Source organism: Cavia porcellus, unplaced genomic scaffold (assembly GCF_034190915.1).
Source record: "Cavia porcellus strain 051 isolate PalLab524CR breed Dunkin Hartley unplaced genomic scaffold, mCavPor4.1 scaffold_17, whole genome shotgun sequence".
NCBI lineage: Eukaryota > Metazoa > Chordata > Mammalia > Rodentia > Caviidae > Cavia > Cavia porcellus.
The window spans coordinates 72,893,843-72,912,761 of record NW_026947500.1 but is presented as its reverse complement, the minus strand read 5'-3'; the positions used below and the strand labels follow the sequence as shown (position 1 = coordinate 72,912,761).

At 60.9% G+C, this 18,919-nt stretch overlaps 1 protein-coding gene across 4 annotated transcripts in view; it reads left to right on the top strand.

Annotated features, from left to right (window-relative positions):
• Gng7 (G protein subunit gamma 7) overlaps positions 1-18,919 on the top strand; it is a 69,130-nt gene that overhangs the window by 43,692 nt on the left and 6,519 nt on the right. For 2 of the 4 annotated variants that reach the window (XM_063228833.1, XM_003461041.5), the window contains one exon: positions 3,508-3,542. The exons of the other annotated variants lie outside the window; for them this stretch is intronic. The gene's annotated coding sequence lies outside the window, so the exon portion shown is untranslated. The remainder of the gene's footprint in view (positions 1-3,507; positions 3,543-18,919) is intronic. 4 annotated transcript variants of the gene reach the window in all.

Here is an 18,919-nt window from a genome sequence, read left to right as displayed (position 1 = left end):
GTCCTGGCTCAGCTGGAACCCGAGATCCTCCTGCCTCAGCCTCCCAGAGAGCTGGGATGACAGGCGTGCGCCACTGCGGTTCCTCCTAGAGACAGGTGTGGGCCACACAGGAGGACCCCAAGCCCTCCCAGGGGAAGGGAGGCCTCCGAGCCTGGAGCTCTTGGCTCCGCAGAGCTGCAGAACCGGCTGCAGGCGACAGCTGGTCCCTGACACTGGTGTCCATCACAGGGACGCCGTGCCTTCCTGGCCTCTCCTGTATTTACGCTGTTGCACAAGGCGAGGAGTATAAATAATCCACATTCAGCTCACTCTCTGCGGGGGACCCAGAGGGACTCGTGCAGGGACACACAGCTGAAGGAAATGGGACCCAGATGAGGCCCCCAATCTTCTAGGAACTGCCACCCCCACCCGCTCCTTGTCCCCGGTTCAAGCAGCATGAAGGGAAGAGGAGCCTTGTTCTGTGACTGCGTGATGCATGGTGATAAAGGAACCCTCTTCCTTTGGCCAGCGCCCTCTGCCCAGAGTATCACACGTGAGGCGAGGCAGTGTCTCAGCCCTTTTCAGGACTCCATAATATTCCACCGAGATTACTGTGCTAGGCTCTGTGGAGCTGTGTGGGAACGACTCTAAAGGTAATTCCTCGGACTTGGAGAGACAGCTCGGCGGCCCAGCAGAAGTGTCTGGAAAGGGCAACTCTGGGGAGCAGCGTGGCAGATGTCAGGCCCAAGGCTGCCTGCCTGGGCGATGGGGTTTCCTTCCGGGGCGACAGCTGTGACCACGCCATGTAGACACCGGAACCTTTGGGTGCACGCTTCGAAGGGCTCAGCACACTGCCCCAGGTCACGGTCTGAGCCCCGAGGGAACTTGGGCTGTAAGGGGCGCCCTTTGGCCCCCCAGAACTGACCCACACTCTTTTCCTCAGCTGAAAGTTACATTAAAAGGAACCGGTGCCGGGTGCCGTGGTGCACGCCCGCCATCCCAGGACTCTGGGAGGCTGAGGCAGGAGGATCCCACGTTCCAGGCCAGCCCCGGGCCACTTAGCAGCTTAGGGAGACCCTGTCTCAAACAATGAAAAATGAACCCAAGACAGGCCCCCACTCTGTTAACTGTCCGCTTACCGCCTGCACCCAGATGCCACCTGGGTTTTCTCCAGGGTGTGTTTTGTGACATCACTGCGCCGTCCACCCAGTGCTGAGAGGCTCCAGCCCTGCTGGACAGGCGAGGGCGGGCAGGTACGGAGGGGAGCTGAGCGGTCACGCTCACCACCCATGGGGCCGCTAAGGGCTTCCGAGAAGTGACCTTGTCACCCTCGTCCAGGACGCTCCACGGAGCACCCAGCTGGCATCTCGGTGCCCAGAGCGGCCCTGGTTCCCCCCGTGTCACCACCACAGCTGCGCTGGTGGCGGAGAGCTCCCTGTGTCGGCCTACAGGGACAGACGCGGGGCACTGCCCAGCCCTTTCCCGCTCCAGGCCTTGGCCTGCGCTGTGGCGTGAAGGTGCCCACCCTGGGGGGGAGCGGAAGGGGCCTCAAGGTGGCAGCTCCCGAGGAGGTGACAGCGGGCCCCTGGGGCCTTTCTCTGAGAAGATCTCAAGTTTCACTTCTCAGAAAGAGGAGCCTAGCAGGAGGGGCTCAGCTCCACCCACGCGGGTCCAAGGAAATCTAGAGGATGGGGGACCTCCACATCTGTGCCCACCCCGTCCTGCACACAGCAAGTCTGCAGGGTTTCTGGTATTTTCTGGTATTTTTCTCCTCTCCACTTAAGGCTGAGCAGCAAAGGTGTCCGGGCCCGTTCATCTCAGCACTCTGGGAGGCTGAGGCGGGAGGATCTCCAGTTCAAGCCAGAGACCCTGTCTCAAAAAAATAAAAAGGGCTGGGGGCAGCTCAGCGGGAGAGCACCCCAGGTTGGATCTCCAGTACCAGCCAAACAGGAGTCAAAGCTCCCTGCAGAACCCGCAGCGGCCGTCGGGGGCGAATCTATGAAGTACCCAGTGCAGGCACGAAACTCACATCCCCAGGGGGTGTCTGGGATGGGATCCCCAGAACAGTGCATACAAGCTAGTGACACCCAGATACGCAGCTTCTCTTTTGGGGGGTACTGAAGGTGGACCCCAGGGCTACCTTCCCAGCCCATTTTAATTGCAAGATACGGTCTCGCCAGGGTGCTCAGGCTGGGCTTTAACTTGAGATCCTCCTGCCTCGGCCTCCGAGAGTGCCAGAATGGCGGGGCGCACCACCACGCCCGGCTGAGGTCGGAGCTGAACACATTGGGCGGGAAGTTGTGTCCTGCTGGTCTGGCACTGAGTGCCTTAGTTCCCTGGCTGGGTCTGGGGACACCAGTGGCTGTCACCACTGAGAGCTCAGCAGTCTGCAGGGTGCAGGACGCCCCCCAGTCCCCGCGTGCCTTTGTGGGCCCGCCCTGTGCCGGAGCAGGGGAGCCCCGGGCCGCCCCAGCCCTGCTGTCCTGTGCTGGACCCTGAGCCTCTTTGGCCCCTGCTGCCCAGAAAGCACTGGGCCGGGCACGGCCACCTTTTGTGTGGCTGGAAAAACCCCGTCAGTTTGGGGACTGCCAAACCTTTGTAAAGGCAGAGGGGCCGGGCGCTGTTGGAGCCACGTGAGCCTGGTCCCGGGCTGCAGGAAGCCGGCGGGGCAGGGCTGGGCCCACTGACCTCAGGGGCGGTGTCAGCACTGCTGTCCACACCAGGGACACAGAAGGGACCCTGGCAGGAGGCTGAGCTGCCCTGAAGCCTGCATCCAAACCACCCTGGGCAGGGCCCCATGCACCCCGCATCCTGGCTCCCGCCTGACCAGGGCCGGCTGGGACCTGTCCTCCCGCCCTCCAGGGTCAATGGCTTTGTCCCCTCGCCCAGCACGTGGCCACGGAAGGGTGGAAAACAGAGAGGGAAACGGAGCAGGAGGCTCAGTTCCGGAGGATGGGCCGGTCCAGGGCCCAGAACCTGAAATGGAATAATACAAGTTTCAGGAGAAAACTTGGCCTTTCTTCCCCATTCTGGGAAGAAAACAAACACACACAAAAACAAAGTCAGGGCTCCGAACAGAGCCGAGAATGAGACCCAGGCCGGCTGTGGGGCGTGGTGCGGACGCCTGTGATCTCAGCCTGCAGGACGCTGAGGCAGGAGGGTTGGCTCGGGTTCCAGGGCAGCCTGGGCTACAGAAGGAGTTCACGGCTCAGCCTGCACTGCAAAATGCAGCCCTGTCTCAGACAGACAGACAGACAGAGTCACGCCAAGTGTGGTGGTGCACAGCTGTCAGGCTGGGAGGCTGAGGCAGGAGGGTCAGAAGTTGAGGCCAGTTTGGGTGGTTTAGCAAACCCTGTTTGAGAATTTAAAAGTGGAAATGTGTCTGGGTGCGAAATCCTGGGTTAAATTACCTGCATATATATCAAAAGAAAAGTTGATTCCCCCTCCCCACGGGGAGCAGGACAGCTAGGGGAGCCCCGTGTCTGGCGGTAACTGACTGACTCTCTCTCCCCCTGTTGTTAACTACAGGATAGAAATCAGTGCTTCCTGGGAAACACATACAGGTATGTTGCTTTATTTTTTTCTTTCTCCCATGAGTTTATCTTCCTTTGTTTTGTAGAAAAAAGGAAAAAAACAAGCCAAAGTATTTTTATTTTTCTGGTTCTGGGGAGGAGCCTGGGTCTGGGCACACTCCAGGGAGAGCTCTCTCTCAGCCCCCGCCACGGCATTTCACGTGCGTGTGACACACGGGGAGGTTGTGTCCCCCAAACAAGCTCTGGGCTCCGAACTCAATCTGTGTACCAGTTCCAACTTTTGGGGGCATTCCTGTCACCTCCCGTGCTGAACATAATGCTCCCCGCTTGGGAAGAATGTTGCAAAGGTGAAACCAGAACATAACAGTGAAAAAAAAAAAGTGAGCCGGGCGTGGTGGTGCACATCTGTCACCCCAGCACTCGGGAGGCTGAGGCCGGAGGGTCATTGCAAGTTCCAGACCAGCCTGGGCTGCAAAGTGAGCCCAAGGCCAGCCTGGACTGCACAGCGAGACCGTCTCAAAAAGATTAAAAACAACAAAAAAAAGGCCAAACCAGTGTGGTGGTGACACCTGTAATCCCAGCACTCGGGGAGCCGAGGCAGGAGGATCTCCAGCAGTCCCAGGCCTGCCTGGGCTACACAGTGAGTTCAGGACCAGCCTCGATTATACAGTAAGACCCTGTCTCAAAACACCAGGGGTGCTGGGGAGCGCACAGCTGCCCACCTGACATCTCAGTTTGCATCCGGGCTAGTCATTCGTGTGTCCCTGGAAGTCTGCTAGCCACTGCGGCCGGCCCTGAGTTGGAACCTGCTCGGTCCAGGTGTCCACAGCTCTCTGCTCTGTTCCTCCCTTTGGTTTCTGTAAAGCGATACTGACGCCCCCTTTTCGCCTCTGCCTAGGTTTTTGTAACTTACCATCTTCTGGGGTTTTTGAACGTCTAGCTAAAGGTTACGAAGCTTTTGAAAGAACCAACTTTCGGTTTCTTGTTCTCTGTTCTCCGTTTAGCGTGTCTCATCTCTGCAGCTTCCTTCCCGCTGGGGTGGAGTTTCGGCCTCTGCCCCTCTGAGCTTCCCTCCCGCCCGCCGGTCCAGTTAGCGCGGGCCGGCTGCAGCCCTGGCCAAGGTGCTTTCTCCCCAGAGCTGGCCCCGGTCCGCCAGCCGGCCGCCGTGTGCTTTCGTTTCTTGGCCTCCGTGTTTGCTAACTTCCCTTGGGATTTCTGGGCCCCGCTGGGTGTCTGAATGCTGTAGCCGGCCCAGTGCACACTCTGGAGGCTGAGGCAGGGGGATCGGAGGTGGGGGCAGCCTGGACTCTTTGGTAAATGAACACGACCCTGCCTCAAAATCTAAAAATAAAAAAGGGCCAGGAATGGAGCTTGGTGTGAGGGCGCCGGGATCCCCCCTACCCTGGTACCACAGGCAAAGACAGATTGGGCTTCTCCCTCTGGTTACCTGGTTACCTGCTTCCTGCCGGCTGCCTGGCGGGGGCAGGGCAGGTTTTGGGGTGGGGAGCCTCGGCCTGGATCAGACTCCCTTCTCCTCCCCTCCTCGCTCTGAACGCCAGCTGCAGCCAGGACTGCAGGGGACACTGGAGGTCCAAGGACGACTCGGGGCCTGACCAGCGTGGCTGTGTCATCTGGGACCAGAGGAGGGGTTGGGGGTCCCGGAAAGACCGGTGCAGGACACTCCCACACCCCCCAGCTTCCTGAGCTCGCCCCCCAACTAAACTACAAACCTGGAGGTGCTTACAATAGGCACGAGGCAGCGCAGTGGCACATGCCTGTCATTACGGCAGTGGGGAGGCTGAGGCAGGACACTCACCATGAGGTGAAGGCCACGCTGAACCACACAGTGAGACCCTGTCTGAAGTTGGGGGAAAAAAATCCAGCTCTGTTATGTTCTTTCTGTGGCCCAGGGTCTCTGTGTAGCCGGGCTGGCCTTGAACTCACTGTGTAGCCCAGGCCGGCCTCAACCTTGCAGCGATCCTCCTGCCTCAGCCTATCTTTAATTTTAAAAATCGTTATTTTATTTGATGTGACTATTTTGCATTAATTTGGGGTTTTGTTTCTGGGGTGCCCACGGCCTTCACACTGATCTCCAACCTGGCCCTTTATACCTAGTTTTAAATTTTCAGACAGGGTCCCCTCCATCGCCCGGGCTGAGTTCCATCGTGCCGTCCTCCTGCCTCTGCTGGGGCCACAGGGCTGGTCCACAGGAGCAGGCTTCCCGGATGACGAGCTGTCAGTCAACCCTTAACTTTCAGTTCGGGGGTGCTGCGGGCCTCCTCCTCCCCTCCCCCAGCCGCCCCACACCTGATGTCTCTGCCGGGCAGCTGACCTCTGGGCTTCAGCTCTGTCCCCATCTTCCTGCATCTCCCGGGGTGGGGAAGGGGGTGGCAGGCCCCGCCCTCCCACCCCCAGCCCTGAGACCAGGACAGCAATCGTGGGGTCCCCGAGTGCACCCCAGCCTGGCCCTTTGGCATGCACACGTGTCACCGCTCACTGGGCCCGGGCAGCAGAGGAGGCTGCACTGGTTTAGATGTCACCCTCGCGGGCTCGGGCTGCAGCCACGTGGCTGCCTGCGGGGATTAGGCCCCCCCCAGTCACACCTGCCTGCACCTTAGCAAAAAGCCCCAGGTGATCCACCAGCTGCAGCCGGGCTGTCCCAGCCCTCAGACCTCCCCCAGCCGCCCTGGCCGCTGGCACACCTCCCCTCTGTGTCCCCTCACCTCCTCACCCCCACCCCCTGAGCACCCCAGCAAACGTCCCTGGTTTATCCCACAGCCCAGGCCCTGCTCCTCGGCTGGATTCATTCCCCTAGGAGTCCCAGGGAGCGTACTCATTGGCCCCCTTTTCCAGGTGGGGAAACTGAGGCTCTGCCATGAAAGACAGCACAGGGTCAGCGCTGGATTTGAGCACTTGGCTCGTTATTAATTAATTTATTTATTGTCTTTTTTGAGACCGGGTCTCGCTATGCTGTTCAGGCTGGCCTTGAGCTCACTTTGTAGCCCCGAGTGGTCTTGAATTTGCAAGGACCCTCCTGCCTCAGCCTCCTGAGAGCTGGGATGACAGGCGTGCGCCACCACGCTAGCCACCGAGCATGCTTGGCTCTTTAGTCACAGGGCATCTGGGGTCCCCGGGCTGCTCCAGCCATCTGCCCTCCAGCAGAGGCCCCCAGAGCCCTCCCGGACCCCCTTCCCGGCCAGGGGGACAGTCCCAGCATGGGGAACGGGGTGGGAAGGTGTGGGAGGCGGCTGCACTTTCAAAGTGAAGAGGGACTTCGTAGCCGGGACTGACAGCGGCCCCGGGGGAGAACAAGGTGTCCCAGCACAGGGCACCGCACAGGGCACGTTCTCCAGGCAGGGGACTGCAACACAGCCTTAAAGAGGAAGGAAACTCAGGCTGTGCGTGGGGCACATGCCTGCCATCCCAGCTCCCCAGGAGCCTGAGGCAGGAGGATTGCAAACCGGAAGCCAGTCTGGGCAACTTTACAACTTTGTCAAGGCCTTGTCTCATGAAACACAGAAAGGGCCGGGCATGGAGTTCTGGGCACACGCCGGGTTCCATCCCCAGCACGGAGGGAAATGACAGAAGGGAAGGGAGGGGAGGGGAGGGGAGGGGAGGGGAGGGGAGGGGAGGGGAGGGGAGGGGAGGGGAGGGAGGGGAGAGGAGGGAGGGGAGGGGGACCCACCGTCCCTGCTCCTCCTCCACACCAGCTGGCGCCACAGCTGAGCCAGAGCCGGCAGGGGGCGCTGGCCGGGGCCCTGCAGCCTCAGGCGCGTGCAGGGTGCTGGGACTCGGGGTCCCTGTGCGTCTGCAGCAGCCCCCGTGTTTCAGACGCCGCTGCCCCCCCTCCCCCCTCCTCCTTTCCCCTCCCCCCTCCTCCTTTCCCCTCCCCCCTCCTCCCCCCTCTGCCCCCTCCTCGGTGCAGCCCGGAGGTCACAGAGGCCGGACTGGGCCAGGGGGCATTTGGGGTCCCCAGCTCTGGGCAGCACCCCTGAGGCTGCAAGCCCTGCGGGGGACCCTCCTGCGGGCCACCCGCGCGGCCTGCGTGTCCTTTGTCACCGTCCCCTCCCCGCACCGGCCACAGGCGACCTCTGCACTTCCTGAGCCCTGGGGCTCAACCTGGTCGCATTTGCAAGGGCGAGGCCGACCCCGCTGTGCGTGCTCCCTCACGTCGTCCTCGGAGACCCCGTGACAGCCGTCAGCGCTGTCTTGGCCCAGGCCACCGGGAGGGGGGGCGCCAGACGCGGAAGTCGTGTGCGTGGAACCACCGGGCGACGCTGTGCACGCGGCTGGCACCGTAGGGAGGAAGCAGAATTTCACAGGCGACTCCAGTGTGACCGCAGCAGGGCCCCTTGGGTTTTTATTATTTTTTAGCCCTGGAGATGGAGCCAGGGCCTTTGCACACACCTGGCCCACGCTGGCTTTTATTTTGTGTTTCGAGCCAGGGACTCGCTGCCCAGCCTGGGCTGGAATTGAGGTCCTCCTGCCTCAGCCTCCAGAGCCCAAGCCCGCAGTGAGGGGCTGCAGCTGTTGGGTAGGTCTGGGGGCCGGGCTGCAGGCCCTGTACCCCGGCAGGCCCTCGCTTCCTGTAGAGCTGACCAGAGAGTGCATGTGCCCCTGGGCACTGCTGACTGCTGCTACTGATGCCAGGAGGGGCCAGGAGTGCTGGTCCCAGGGAAGGGCACTGGTACTGGGGACAGAGCCACCCTGGAAGCACCACAGGACACTCAGCCCTGCTGTCCAGGCCGCCAGCTTCGGGGACGCACTGGGGTCAGCGGATTAACAGCCGCTAACGGTTCTGACCCCAACCACGGGGCCTTGGCCATGTCCCCTCCATGGAAGAGGAGCTGACAGCTCCTCTGCAGCTGGCCTCAGTGACCGCCCCGAGGGGTCACCCTCACCACAGGCCCCAGTGTGTCCTGGGGATGCCTGAGCCAGTGCAAGAGGTGAGAAGGTGAGAGAAGCTGAGCCACAGTGCTGCCGGCTCTGCAGGTGGAGGAAGAGGCCAGGAGCCGAGGGCTTCGGGCACCGCTGGGGACTGGACAGGGACCTGGGTTTTCCCTGGGAAACTGTGTGATTTCTTACAGAAGCCATAATATTACCAGGCCCGGGGTCATTCCTAGGAGGTGTGGAAAGCCAAGAGAGGTTTTAGTACAGGCACAATTCGAGGTGCAAGGTTGGTTGTGACCCGCAGATTCTCAAGGGGCAGCACACTGAAGGGTCTTTGCAGGGTGTGTAGGAGTTTGTCCAGCTAAGCTGCAGACACATCTGTCCCAGCCGAGGTGGGAAAGCCCCGTATGGTGCCCCATCTCTTTGCAGCCCTGCAGCCCCTGTAGGGAGTCGGGTGCTCCGGAGGCTGGTGCTGCCCCTTAGCCCTGGCATGGGGCCAGGGTGACAACATTTCCTCCTTGCCAGGAAGTACGGAGCAGAAGTGACACAAGCCAAACACTGTGGGGGGGGGTCCCTCTCTGCTCCGCGCCCAAGATTACAAACTCTCACATGACCACGGTCACCCCCACACCGCACTGACCTGCTGTGAGCCAGGAGGGAGCAGAGCCTGCCCCCACCCCGTCGCCAGGGCAACCTGGGCAGCCCTGTCATCCAGGGCGGGCTGCAGAACAGGCTGCCCATTCTTGGGCTCTGTGGGCTCGGCCTGGCCGTCTGTTTTCGGCTTTCTCCCCTCTCTAAATATAGCTACCCGAGGACTGATTTAGCCCCTGAACAAAGGGACCAGACTGACGGGCAGTCACAAGCCTGTGACAGCCCTCGAGCTGCTTTCTCTCAGAAACGGCTGGCCAGGCCACAAGGTCACTGGCCCTCACGTGGCCGCCGGCCCTCACCCTGGTCCTGTGACCATGGCCCTGGTGGAGGCCCGGGCAGCGTGCCCTGGCCCTGGGGTGTGGGTACCAGAGTCCATGTGGTCCCTGACCTCCTGGCTGCTGGGAGGGCGAGGGGGTTTGGGGACAGGTTCCCGCTGTCCTGGCACACGGAGGCCTCCCTGGCCTTGGTGCCCAGCACCAGCCCAGCACCCAGGCTCTGTGTAGGTCCTGCAGTGGGTCCACTGGTGACCTGTCACCCTTTGTCTTTTTTGAGATAGGGTCTTACTGTGCAGTCCAGGCTGGCCTTGAGCTTTGTAGCCCAGGCTGGTCTCGAACTCACAACGATCCTCCTGCCTCAGCCTCCCGAGTGCTGGGATTACAAGTGTGAGCCACCACGCCTGGCTTCTCCCATCTGCTTTTGGAAGCATTTTTCTGCAGTGTGTAAGCCCCTACCCGTCCCCCAGACACTGGACATTTGAGGCCGGCGGTGCCCTGGGGACCCACCGGGCCCTGCAGACCCCTGGTTTTGCCCGCGCCTTACCAGACACAACCACAGACATCCCCAGGCACGGACAGGGCCAGGAGCTCAGGAGACGCCTGGGAAAAGCCCGCATCCGCCCTGACCCGCCACCCACAATCCGGCGTGGCCCGCAAGCTGGGAACAGCGCCCCTCTCGCCCTCTGTGAGATGCGCGGGGTCCAGGGTGTCCGCTCCCGCAGAGAAAGGAGCTGGAGCCCCGCCCACTGCGCCCCGCGACCCCCCAGCCTGGCCCCCTTGCACTGCAGTCGGGTTTGTTTGGGCCTGGCCCGCGTCCTCTGTAAACACAGCCCGCTCCTCCGGTTTCCGAACGCCCTGTGCTTTGGGCCCTGCAGAATCGGGCTGCAGACTTCAGTTGTTTGGTTTGGTTTATTTTCCCCGTCACTGTTTAGGGGGAGGGCGGGACTGTGGGGCCTGGGAGGCAAGAATCCGGAGTAGAGCTTCTGGGCCAGGAAGTTTGTTTTTGTTTCTGTTTTCTTTGTGTGCTGGGGGTTGAATTCAGGACCTTTGCGTGCAGTAGCCCTTTTTATTTTTATTTATGTATTTCTTTATTTATGTTTTTCTTAAATTTTGAGACAGGGACTCACTAAAGTGTCCAGGGTGAGTACAAACCTGGGATCCTCCTGCCTCAGCCTCCTAGTGGGCTGGGATGACCGGTGTGTGCCACCATCCCTGGCTTTCTGGGAGTTTTAAAAGCAGCTGGAGGCCGTTTCTGTTCTCTCTAAGGACAAGGAGTTACTGCTTCTGTCTGTTCCCCCAGCTCACAGGCCCCGGGCCACCATGCAAGCCTGGGTTGTTCCCGGATGAGCAGGTCACCTTAGCACACAGCTGCCAGTGCCTCGCCGGCTGGAATGCACAAATACCAGCTTCCTGTGCCCTGGTGGCAGATGCACACTGTACTGCTTACAGGAACCTCCATCTCAGGCTGGCCCATGAGGTCCTGTCTACTCCCATCCCAGCCCTGTGTATCAGCTAGCATGCTGCGTAACAAACTCGGCAAACCGTCAGCTTCAAATAATGGCTGAACCTGAGTGAGCTCACAGGTCTGCAGGTCTGGAGCTGGAGACTGACGTGGACATGGGAGCCTGGCCGCTGTGTCTCTCAGAGCATGGAATCTTCCATTCTCATTCAGATTGTTCCAGAATGTGCTTCCTCCAGCTTTAGCACTGAGGGCTCCACCCTTTGCAGGCCACCTTTTGTTTCTTTGTCTTTCTGAGACGGGGTCTCGCTGTGCAGCTCAGGCCGGCCTTGAGCTCACCGTGTAGCCCAGGCTGGTCTTGAACTTGCAACGATCCTCCTGCCTCAGCGTCCCGAGCCCTCGGGTTACAGGTGTGCACCAGCACACCCAGCGAGGCCATCAGTGCTCAGGGCTCCTCCTGCTCCTGGGCACGCAGCCTCCACCTCAGAGCCATCCTGAGGAGCTGCGGTGCAGAATCCCTTACCAGTGCCTTACCAGGCCTGAAATGACCTGTACATGGCCCACCCAGGGCAGGTCTCACCCTCAGTCAAGGAGAAAAGGGGTCCCACGAGGCCACAGCACTCACCCTGGGCTTCACCACCACACCTCAGCGGGCCAGTTCCTCCGTCAGACTGGGTTGTGGGGCCTCACTGGGAGTCTGGGGAAGGCCGAGTGTGACCTAACTGGGTGAGAACTGCCGGGCAGCCCCCAGGAGGGGCAGCGGTGGACAGGGGCAGGGTGAGTTAGCCCCAGAAGAACAGAGCTACACAGTGTTCCACTCCAGAGGTGACTCAGCCAGGGTGACGTGGGCACACACATGGCTGTCACCCTGGGGAGCTCCCAGCAGGCAGCAGGCAGAGCTGGGAATGGCACACAGCACCTGCAGCACCCCAGACGCCCCCATAGCGCACCAGGGGAGCCCTGTGCAAGTACCCCTGCCCCCGGCGACACACGGAGCAAACACGGGGCCCTGCCGTCTCCGCTGTGTGGTTCAAAGCTGCCCAGAGTGGCCAGAGAGCCGCTTAGAGAGCGCCCCGCCCCGGAGCCCCGCTTCCGGCCTCGGACTGGCCCCCTGTGTCATCCTGTTACCCTGGGAGACCCCCAGGGTGGGCTCTGGAGCCCAGAGCTGTAGTGTCCCCAGAACCTGCCCCCAGCTCCGCCCCAGGCCACCTCCTTCTTTTCCATCTAATCTTTGTTTTGTTTGTTTGGTTGGTTGGTTGATTGGCTTCTTTGAGACTGGCCTCCCTATGGAGCCCCGGGCTGTCTTCAAACTTGCAGCGATCCTCCTGCCTCAGCCTCCAAGAGCGCTGGGATGAGAGGCTGAGCCACCGTGCCTGGCTCACCTGCCACCTTCCAGCCCTCCCGGACCCTCCCGGCCGGGCGGGAGGCCCCGGCAGCCCCGACAGTGTCTGCCTGCGGTGGCAGTCTCAGCTATGCAGACCATGCCTGGAATTCGGGGTCACGGGCATTCTTTTGTCCTGCTGTCATCTCCCAGGAGAGCGGGAAAGCACCTCGGCTGGCTGCGGCATCACAGCCCCAAAAAGGCAAAAAGGAGCCTGTTGGCTCCTGCAGGAAGCGAGCAGCTCCGCCCACCCGGAGCCAGGAGGCTGGAGCCTGGGGCGGGGCGAGCTGCACTGCTGGCCGGGTGCCCCAGGAACCCGGGCGTCAGGTCCCTGCCCGCTGACAGTGGGACCCGGCCGTGCTGAGAATCTTTCCTTTGTGTTTGTTTGTGCCCGTTTGCAGCCTGCCTGGCAAGTGCGAGGTCACCTGTGTGTAACCCATTTTAATCCTCTTCCTGTCCTCCCTCCCCTTCTGTTCCTTTCTTGGACCCCTTCCTGGTTGTAAAAGCTCTCTCTCCCTGTTTTCTATTGTCTGTCTTTTATTGTGTTTTTAAAAGTCATTTATATTTTGGGCTTGACATTTAAGCCGTGCCTCTGATTTAGCTCACTGAGCTAAGTAAACTCCAAGTACATCCATTTGCCTGCCAAGGACTCAAACCTGTCATTCTTCAGGGCAGAGTAGTACTCCAGAGGATGTCCATATCCCACTTTGTTGATCCACTGGTCTGCATGTGGGTCTACAGCCCAATTCCAAGATTCCGCTCTCACGAATTGTGCTGCTGTGACCACGGATGTGCATGGGTCACTGTGACGTGCTGGGCTGAGTGGAGTTTCTAGCTTTAGTGCTCTGAGGAATCTCCTTATCCCCCAGGACCCCTCACCTGTACATCGGAAATCTTGCCCAGACCCGGAATTTGACTGGCGCCTGATGGCCTGGCCCTCCACCCCGGGGCTCTGCTCTAATCTGCAGACAGAGACAAGACCCGGGCACCAAGAAACAGAAACCTGAGTTTCACAGAAGTGAACTTACAGGGGCCGTACAGGAGTCCCCCCACCCGGTGCCTTCAAGGAACAAGTGGCCTGGTCAAGCCCTGGAGGACAGTTACATAAGAACCTGGCAGAGCCAGGCGTGGTGGCGCGTGTGTGTGATCCCAGCCCTCAGGAGGCTGGGGAGGAGGATCGCTGTGAGTTCAAGGCCAGCTGGGCTATATAGTGAGCTCAAGTTCAGCCTGAACTACATAGCAAAAAATATATGTATTTAAAATGAGGTGCAGTGGTTCAGGCCTGTTGCCCAGCTGCTTGGGAGGCTGAGGCAGCGGGATCCCCTGAGCCTAGGAATTCAAAGCCATTCAGGACATGGACTATTTCCATCAGCATCCTGTCGTACGTACCTTTAATCCGGCTTCTTTTGCTCAATGAAATGTGTTTGCAGTGCAGTCATGTTGCTTCATCTGTCATGAGTTTGTTCTTTTCGTGGCACAGTAATATTCCGCAGCAGGCGTCAGCACTGTTTATTTGAGGGTTGTCTTGTTGACAGGCGTTTGGGCTGTCTCCAGGTTTTGTGTCATGCCCAGGACTTGTGAACGTCCTGTACGAGTCCTTTTGTGGAGCTGTGTTTTTATTTATCTTGGGTAAACACTGCGGGAGGAGCTGGGTCATGGGGTAGGTATGTGTTTCGCTTTCTACCAAACGGCTGACCCGAGTCCCACAGTGGCCACGCCATTTCGCGTGGCCTCCGTCCTGCAGGTGGCCTCCGTCCTGCAGGAGGCTCCCGGCTCTGCCCCCACCGCCCGGTATCTCAGCGCTCTCCTGGTTACGAAGCCAGCGCTTGTTAGGGCTCCAGTTCACAACTGACCCCAGACCCTTTGCACAAAGCCCGCTGCCCGCTGCCCTCCGGTTCCTGCTGCCTAAGCGTCAGGAGCCCCTGGGCTCTCTGCTGGGCGAACCTGTCTCAGGTGGCGCTGCCCCCTTCTCCCATTCCTCCTCCCAGAGTTTCGGGGTGCACACGTTGGACCCCTACACCCTTCTGCCTTTTCCCCTGTCCTTGCATTTCCTTCCCCGCTGTGTCCCCGGCTCCCGTCCCGGTCTCGCCCTGTGACCAGCTAACTGCACTGCCGTCCCCGCCGGGGTCCACGTCTCAGATGTTACAGTTCTCGCATGTTTACGTACTGCCCAGGGTTCCTGTCCCCGCTTAGTGTCACCAGTTGTCTATCGGAAGCCTGTTCTCACACTGTTCACACAGGGGAGGTAAACTTGCGGCCAGTGCTGTGCCCGGAGCGGCCGGTGTGGTCCGCGTTGTCCGCCTGGTTATCTTTCATGCCGAGCCGGGACTCTACCTGAAGGAATAACCTGAGGCCTGGGTGATGCCGTGTTTCCCTCCACAGTGGGCTTCTCTTACTTTTTTCTGTCTTTTTGAGGCAGAGGCTTGCTCTGCAGTCCAGGCCGGCCCTGAGCTCACTTTGCAGCCGAGGCTGGGCTCAGACTCACAGCGATCCTCCTGCCTCGGCCTCCCCAGTGCTGGGATGGCAGGCGTGAGCCACCACGCCTGGCAAGCTTCTGTTTCTTTCTATGCAGAATCGAGAACCACTCATAATTTATAGTCACCTCAGTCCAGTAGCAGGGTTCCAGATGACTCAGCACTCGGCCTGGGGGTCATCTAAAACGTAGCCCCAAAGCTGTCACCCCCAGATCCTGGCTGGAAATTCTCTACCCGGCCCCCAGGTGCCTCCAGCAGCCCCAGCAGACCTTTGCTTTTCTGATCAGCTCCCTCCTGTTGCACCCAACAGGAGACTTTGACCTTATCAGCTGACAGCCGTTGTGCAAGGCTGCATCTGATGACCTGAGCTTGTCCAAAGTTCAGAGGGCCTGGGGGGAGGCCTTGGATGTGGGTCATGTCATCTGGGAGCCGCAGAATGTCCCCTCCCCGCAGCTTGCAGCAGGAACCTGGCCGGGGCAGAGTCAGGACAGTCTCAGGAGGTCCATGTTTGGAGATGAGCTGTCCCCTCCCTCCGGGGGACCGGCGGTGGCCTTCACCCCTGAGAGGAGTTCCCTGGGGTGACCTCAGCTCTCAATCCCGGACCTGAATGTTCTGTGGAGCCTGTTTATGCAACTCGGGTCACCAAAGGGCCTTGTTGCTCCCCATGGCCAGGAAGGCCGGCCGGCCGTGATGGTGGCCTGGGCGCCAACCACACAGCTGGGAGCGGCCGGGCCTCACCCGGCCTTGATGGTCCTGGCGGCCAGGACGGGTGGCCCCACGGTGCTCACTGAGTCACAGGCTCAGAGACTGAGCAGGGCGTTAGGCCGCCCCACTTCTGATCTGTAAGATGATCAACTGTCTGCTGGGCCCCGAGTCAGGCCGGGGGTGCTGAGGCCATTTTCTGCACCCCCAGCCCAGGCCTGGGGCGCTGCAGGGGCCTGGGCGGGCCGTGGAGAAAGCTCAGAGGTTTCCCAATGGCTCCCGGCAAACCGGCCCGGCCGCACTGGCTCGGGCAGGAGGGCAGCCGGGTTCAATCCCTGTACCTTTCACCCGCAAACCTTACAGGAGGTGCAGAGGGCCCTGGACTCTGCCCCAGCGGGGCGCAGAGGGAGGCTGTTGGGGCCCAGGGACAGAGCTGCCCGACGCCCCGGCCCCTGCCAGTCAAGGCCGATGAGGGTGGCCTTGGGGATCATCCACTTTGTCTGTAACCAGCCTTCGGGGCCAGCGGCTGGGACCCCGGCCCCCTGCGGGTGGCGTCTCCTGAGGATCTAAAACATCCCATGTCTAAGCACCTCGCCTTGGGGGGCTGATTTTAAAACTGTTCATGAGCCTGTAATTATTTCAAAGTTAAATAAATGGTACGCTGGGCACGGTGGCCAACGCTTGCAATCCCAGCGCTCGGGAGGCTGGTGCAGGAGGGTCGCTGTGAGTTCAAGGCCAGCTCAACTCCATAACGAAACTTGTCTCCAAAAAGAAAAACACAGATTGAGCCTTAGGTCGTTGAGAAGACCAGGGAGGTGAGGGTGGTTTCCCGGCCCGGGTGATGGTTTTTCTCGTTTCGAAGGTCACGGGTAGATAAAATTGTAGCCCCCTCCTGTGCTTTCCTCTGTTACTAGGAGACCGCTCTTTGCTGACACTGTGTTTACTGCCTCCATGATGTCTGGTGTTTGTCGTTGTTTGTTGATTGCATTTTTCCCCGGGGCTGGGGCTGGAACCCAGGGCCCTCTTTAAGCTCGGCAAATGCTGCCCGCTAAAGCCACAGCCATTTCAGTCCACTCCCACACGAGTCTCACTGGGCCGCCTGGGGCGGGCTCCAGCCTGCAACCCTCCTGCCTCAGCCTCCAGCAGCGCCCGCCCGGGCTGCTCCGAATGGCTTGTTAGGCGAAGGGTTTGACTTTGGTTTCTTGGCTTCTGAGTGGGACCCTGCGACGGTGGTGAGCGCTGAAAGAGATCCCCTCCCGGCCTGCCGGTCCTGGGTCAGTGGCCTTGGCTTTCCGTTGTGTTGTATCTGTCACAAAGGTCGCGGGACTGATTACTGATGGTTGCTTCCACCTGTGGCGGAGATTCCTTCCGGGCTTTGGTTGCTAGGTAACCGCTCCAGGATGCGGAGTCGGGGGTCCCCTTTGCCCCTCCCGCGTGTGTTTTGTGTTTTCATTCTGTGGCTCCTGACGGGGAACCCAGCTGAGAGCCCCAGGCAGAGTGGGCGGAGGCCAGGAACCTGCTCTGCACCCACAGCGCCCAGGACGCCCCCGTGACGACTGCAGGACCCGGTGGTGCCCCCAAGGGGACCTGAGCTCCCAGAGGTTCCCTGCCTCCCCAGCCCCGGGCCCCCCCACCCCCGTGTGCCTCCAGCTCTACCCGGGGGTGATCTCACTGTGCCCTGCCCGGGCCCCCTACCCTGTCCTGCGTGCTGTTGGGACCTGGGCCGCCCTGCAGGATCGAGCTGGGCGCTGGGCACAGCTCCCTGCTTTCGGCTTGGGACTGGCGCAGGGCCTGGCGGCGGCTCTAAAGCCCTGCACCCAGGTGGTGCCCGGCCTCGGCAGGCCTGGACCTGCCCCTCGGGAGGCCGAGGCTGTGTCAGGAGCTGGCACCAGGCTGGGGCCTCCCTGGCGAGCTCAGGGCCCCGACTCCGCTCGCCCGGGCAGGCCTGGCCCAGTCGGTGCTGGTGCCATCATGTGGGCCGGCACCCACCATGGCGAGGAAGGTCCCCACTGACTCCGAAACATGGCTGTGAGCTGGGCGGGTGCTGACCTGGTCCCGGTCGGGTGCAGCCGGCTCGAGAGTCAGGTACAGGCTAGGGACAGCAGGAAGTGCCCGCATAGGGAGCCGGTGACGCCACAGGTGTCTGAATCACACCTTGGCCAAGTAAGTGCACGTGTGTGCACATGTGCACACACACACACACACACACCTGTGCACACACACATACCTGTGTACACACACCTGTGCGCACACATACAGATATGTTCACAGGTCCACACAGCACGATGCACTCAAACACGCCTACAGGTGTGCCAGGCTGTGCCGACACCTGTGTACCTGTGTGTGTGTACACAGCCCAGGCATGCATGTCACACGCATACCCGCTTAGGTGCACACTGCTGTGGTGAGCAGAGGTCACACTGAGATGCACAGACACTCGTGCTCGTGTGCACACACAGAAAAGCTCACACACGCACCATGCGCTTGTACTCAGACATGTACACACGCACACACACAGGGGTATGCCATGCACACACGTGTACGCACACAAACGCACGCACGTGCGGAATGCACCCTGCTGGCCAGGAGCCTCTGTCCCCGGAGCTGTGCTGGCCGTGGGGACCCTCTCCAGGGTGCTGGTGGGACCCCCCACGGGCTTCCAAGCGCAGCAAGCCGGGTGCTCGCAGCCGGAACTATATTTAGCGCTGAGTAATTTGGGTATTTTAAGCCCGGGCCGGGCAGCCTTCCCTGCGCCGGGTGCCCTGTGGCTGCTTTGAAGCCGGGGTTGAATCAGATCCCTGACGGCCACACGGCCTCAGCCCGGCGCCCACACCGCTTGTCTGCCCGCCTGCCCGGCGGCCGCATGGCCAAAGGATTTTTTTTTTTAGGCTAAACTGAACCGTGATAGGGGGCCCGGAGATTGGCAGCCACGAGGGGCCAGAACAGAGACCCTGTGTACCCTCCAGCCAGCTGCCGGCCCCCTCACGGCAGCACTGTTTTAAACAAGTCCAGCGTCTTCCTCCTCTGACCCCTGCAGGCTGGTTCTGTTTTCGGTTAGTTTCACACAGGGTCTAGCCACACTGCCCAGGTTGCCTCGGGAGCTGTGACCCTCCCGCCTCAGCCTCCCAGCATGCTGGGGAGACAGACGTGCACAGCGGGGACCGCTGCATCCCCTCCCACCGCCCTCCTCTGCGGGACACAGGGACCTGCCCGGCCCCACCACCCGCAGCATTCTCGGAGATCCGCGCCTTCCAGTTTACGGCCCAGCAGGAATTCGTCCAAAATCTCCGGTCTGTCTTTACCCGTCTGCGGCTCCCCAGCTCCACCGGCTACAAAGCAGACAGCCATGCCATGCGTTAATGACAGACACCAGCGCTGCGTAATTAACTAGCTGAGTGTCTGCCCCGCTGAGACCGGGGCTCCCGGGACTCCCCACGCCAGGCCGGCTCCACCAGGCGCCCGCCCGCCAACACCGACCCGTGGGCTGGGCGCCCTCCTCGGGGCCACCTGGGGCCCTGCAAGGTGCTGAGCTAAGTCCCTGCATGCAGCCGTTGCCTGACGTCTGTCCCCTGGTG